Source organism: Triticum aestivum, unplaced genomic scaffold (assembly GCF_018294505.1).
Source record: "Triticum aestivum cultivar Chinese Spring unplaced genomic scaffold, IWGSC CS RefSeq v2.1 scaffold40779, whole genome shotgun sequence".
Taxonomy (NCBI): domain Eukaryota; kingdom Viridiplantae; phylum Streptophyta; class Magnoliopsida; order Poales; family Poaceae; genus Triticum; species Triticum aestivum.
The window spans coordinates 4,704-10,235 of record NW_025229936.1 but is presented as its reverse complement, the minus strand read 5'-3'; positions in this window follow the sequence as shown (position 1 = coordinate 10,235).

Here is a 5,532-nt window from a genome sequence, read left to right as displayed (position 1 = left end):
GACTAATGCGTTTGTGAGAATTGCAGGATAACGCAGGTAGTGTCCCTCATTGATTCGGTTTACCTACCGGAGATGACCCCTAAAAATGTATGAAGACATTGAAGACAATGGTGGTATGTGAAGATATTCACATTGAAGACTATGACATGAGAAGACATTGAGCGAAGACTATGGAGCGCGAAGACTGTGTTCTTTCGTTGTTTTCTTTTCTTCTTTGTTGAGTCATAGGAACCACCATACTGTTAAGTGGGGTCCAAGTGAACAAATTCAGAGTGACTGAAGTGATGGTCAACCCAAATCCTATGTCTTCGAGCGAAGACAATGAGAGCAAATCTTATCCAACTTAGCTTAGAGGTTAGAGTTAGTTTCTAGCTCATGACTAACCCTGAACTAAGTCCATCCAAAGAGGTGTTTGGATGGCAGGGTTAGATACTTAGATTGACAACAAATGCACTCGGAGAACTAGCTCCAATTAGCACCTCTTGGGTTGGATAGTTTTTTTGGGTGGGTTATAGATGTAACTAGCTCAAACTAGCCCTCATGTTTAGATATACTTTAGGGCTATTTGATCCCGAATTAGCTCAAACTAACTCTAACCCATGGATACAGCAGTAGTTAATCAGCCGATAATTTGTAAGAATGCAATAAACTCCTTTCAGCCCATAATATAAGATGTTAATTCATCTAATATGTGAGTATATTGGATATTATAAGATATTATAAAAGAGTGTTGTACTACATTATTGTGCAATTGGTGTTTATCTTCTAATATTAACCTGGTGCTTTTAGGTACATATGTCATTGATAAAGATCCGCGCTTCGACCCTTTCTGCGTATGGGGAAATGAGATATCGATGAACCAGCATCAAGTGAGGAAGCTGATAAAGATTGTTAGTAAAATGGGTCAAAAGATGGCAATTAAACTATTTGTTTACACTTTATCCAATACAACAGCAAACTGCAGGATGGTAAGTAAGAACTCTGCAGCCTTCTTTTTACTGTCCATAATGAGTTCTGTTAGATGACAATGTCTGAATCTTTTTTCCTTTGCAGTGGTTCCCAAGGCAGTTTACTAAAGATTACCTCTCAAACTACATGATTGGTGGGCATGCAAAGGTTAAAGTATTTCTACCAGAACAAGATGATTATCTAGATGTTTCCATGAAGACCATGAAGGGTGGGTGGTCGGCCATCACAAGGGGTTGGACTAGAGTTGTGCGTGCCTTCTGCTTGGAGGAGGGCACAATATGGGCATTCCGCTTCACCTTGTTCAGCAACCAGAATGTATTTCACCTCTTTCTTTACCATCTCTCATAGTACAAGTATACAATTGTGGTTCATCATTCTTTATTTGGTTCTTATGTAATTCTTGATGTGTACCTATGAATCGAATAATGCATTGGTTGTCTGAACCTAAATGATATGGATAAAGCTATAGCATACATTCAATTTCAATTTCGATTTGATATAGCGGCAATTAAATTACGGTGAAATTACGCTCTCTAGGTTGTTACGGCACACACGGTTGGTAAAATACAAACGTTTGCGATATACACCATAATCCGAGATAGTTCACAGAGAGGAAACGTGTGCAAGCGTGCACACAGTTGCCGTTTGCAAAGCGTGTGCGATGTCAGACTCACAAACGGTTCTGGCAAACTAACCGTTTGTGATAGTCGCCTTATTGTACACGATTCGCAATCATGAACTGTTTCTGATGAAGTATGCATCGTTAACGTTGCACCATAGAATAGCGTGTGCAATAGTTGCCTATTCGTACACGATTCACAACCAAGAATTGTTTCTGATGAAGTATGCATTGTAAACGTTGCACCACAGAATAGCATGTGCGATAGTTGTCGTGTATGACGATGTTACGATGGTCCGACGTTTCGTAATCCTATCCGACACTCATACGATGATTAGCTAATCTTCTTAATTAGTTATCGACGGTTTGTGAAAAGCGAATGTGTGTGATTGTATGCTTATCATACACGTTCTATAATAGTGAACCGTTTGTGATGGGCCGCGCATCGTAAACGTAGCACCACAGAATACCGACTGCGATGGCAATGTGACCACAAATGAAAAGGAGTACTGTAGGGTCCCTATCCCCGACGGTTTCTGGGTCGTGTGGGAAGGACCCGCCCTATCGCCATCACTCACTAGGCGACGGTTCCAAATGCCGTTGCGGAAAGGGGTTAAAAACCTTTCGTATAGCACCGACGCGTACCAGTGAATACATAGTTCCACAAACAAGTCACATACTTATTGATACATATCATTGATGATGTTCAAGGACAAGACAAAAGACTCATGAATACATAGGGAAATATCATCATCACATGGATATCTCAATCAGTTGATTGGCCAACCAAGCATCTTCCATAATGCAATATCTTGTTACTATATCGGATAGCTCGACGAACAGTCTATAGGCAATTTCGTGTCATAGTTTTTCTAATTCCTTTTTCGTAACAACTAAGAGGGAATACCGCTAAGGCCTCCCCATCTGGGCAATCTGGTTTTTTTTTCTTTACGAACAAAAATCGCATCCGGAACTACCAAGACTGTTTCTTTTGTCTTTTGCACGACGAGAGATGGATCCCATATGTCAGCTGTCCCTCAGCTATTGGGGCAATAGGTGACATGGGGGTGGTTGGTAGAGAAAATTTTATTCCATACCGATCTAACATTGGCCTCCCTGGTGAGGTTTGCCGAGGTCGATCTGATAGAGACCTCGGGAACGCTTGCGTGGCCTAGCTATTCTGGCCACCGCCATGACTCATCGGAATCGAGCTCCAGTCTTGGTCCGGTGAAACATAACTTTCAGCCCCCAACTGATGTGAAACCAACGGTTGGGCAGTGATCCTATGTTGCTCCTCGTCCAGATCTAAAGTCATGGTCAAGAAAGTATCCACAAGGTTTGGGTTGTTGAGATCGATATCCCGATGAGGAGCTGGGACTTCAGCCTTCTCCAGTGTTTCGGTTGAACTGAGGTTTAGGTGCTCCGGTGTAGAAACTATGATGGAGCGGGTCAGATCATTGAGCGATGATGCCATCAAACCGCTTTGACCACACAGTGGGACTTGTATGGACACCAATATTGGGGTTGAATCCGGTGGATCTCGGGTAGGGAGTCCCGAGCTATGGATCATAGCTTGATGGTAACAGGACAAAAGAGGGGCATGATGTTTACCCAGGTTTGGGACCTCTCGAAGAGGTAAAACTCTACCTGCTTTGATTATATTGATGTGATGGGGTACAAAGTACAAGATGATCTACCTCGAGATCGCATTTATATGCCTCTAACTCTACCCTATGGACTAAACCCCTCGACTTATATAGGCACCAGGGGTACCTAGGGTTACCTGTAGGTCGGTTACATCTAGGGATAAACATGCCGATGATTCAAATTTGTCTTGAAGCATGCGCCAAGTTTTCGGAAGATTCCATCTTGAATACGACGTGGGCCATGGCAAACATGGAACATTCTTCGGTTGCCCGGGGGTCCTCCGCCCGGCCCATGACTAGCAACAGCCGACGTCGTTAGCACCCCTAGTCCAGGACACCAGCAGCTCTCACGCGGGCACGGCCGACGCGGCCCGATGATGGTGGCCCCGAGCGAGCCTGGCAATCCACTCGTCATGGACCTGCCAGCCGGCCATCTAGGCAGATCAGATGGCTCGGAGTGCTCCCAAGTGGCCCTCGCGGCACCCCACCAAGCAACGGACGGCTAGGTGATGTTCAGCCGCGAGGCGCCCAGGAAGCGGGTACTCCATTAAAATGAGCATCTATGGCCATTAAATTGAAACCATTAGAACATGTGTCTAAATAAGTTTCAAATTTAGACTATTTAATTTTGAATCTTTATGTTTGAATTGTAATATTCATATTTGAATTATTTTTTGCATTGTTATTTTTTAGTTGTGGAAGAATTGTGCTATTTATCTTTTATTATTTTGAGTTGTCAAAAAACGAATCCCCACCTGCTGTCTGTGGCATACGGAGACGTGTCCGTTGACACTTGGTGTCGTCCGTTCGGCGATCCGTGTTGCAGTTTCCCTAACAACTCGCACCACCATGGGAACTACATGTACAAGACCGTAAAATTAGGGAAATGTTATTGGGAGAACGTCAGAAATCTGGCCGCCTCGCGTGAACGCCTCATTGGTCGTCTGATGCGATGCACAGATCTTGGTGCAGGGGAAGTGACACGCAACTTGTTCGCTAGAACACAAAAGCTGGATGAGCACTATCCTATCAAAACACCCCGGCAAACGAATTGGCTAGCGCTTCAAGCCTCCACCCAGGGGACCTGGGATTGAATACCACTCCCTCCTTTTTTGACCATGTGGCAAAAATATGCAGATTTTTGTTTTAGGTGCATGGAAAATTATTTTTCACAAATGCACATGGAAGATTTATAAATTTTTAAACTTGTCACATGGCAGATTTAAACTTTTTTTTTTGAAATTTTCACATGTCATGTTGTTTTGTATACTCCATCCGTTCCTAAATATTTGTCTTTTTAGAGATTTCAAATGAACTACTACATAAGGATGTACTCCCTCCGTTCTAAAATAAGTGTCTTGAGCTTAGTAGAAATTTGTACTAGAGCTAGCATAAAGTTGAGACACTTATTTTGGAACGGTGGGAGTATATAGATATATTTTAGAGTGTAGATTCACTCATTTTGCTCCGTATGCAGTCATTTATTGAAATATCTAGAAAGACAAATTTTTAAGAACGGAGGGAGTAGATGGTAAAAAAATAATTAAAATGTTATCCTTGGTCCTTCTCAGTTGGCGTGCCCTAGCTATTGATATCCTAAATTTATGAAATTATTCCCAGTTGGCAAACCTCATACAAAGTGGTTGGTAGTCTTGTCCATGAGACCGGTCCTTGTGTGGTCAAGGCGAAAAAGCATTCTATACCATTAATGGAAACTGCTTCTGCACCCGGTGCAAAGAGGACTTGCTACTTACTTGTTTGATATGGCTAGCCTGCTCAATTTCTTTGCAGGGGCAACCAGGAATCCAAAGTGCTTTAATATCTCAGGCTCGTGAACCTACCCAGTGGCGTTCTTCCCTACCATCAGAACCTCTTGCTTGCTTTTACATCCCCATCTTGAACGCGGGCAAGATTTCAACAAAGAAGACATCACCACCATGGCAGGTAATATCTTCTACCTTCAATCAATTGCGCTCGCCATGGCAGCCGCCATCGGAGGCCGCGGTAGGGGGTAGTGGTAACGCGTGACGCTCTCTGTTTTTCATGCTGTGCGGGGGCTCGCCGCGGGTGAGGAGCGCCACGAGTGGACTAGGGAGGACGGCATCACCGTTTCTAGTTCTCTGCACAGAGAGCCGGTGCAGATCGTATATATAAGCGCAAAGAAGGTCGGAGAGGCCACCAGGATGGTGTAATAGCAGCCGGTGCCGGAGTGGGGAGCCGGCCGCAGAAGGGAGGACGATTAGGGCGAGGAGAAGGAAGAAGCTGGCCGTCCAGCGGCAGATATAGGCTGCTCTTGCG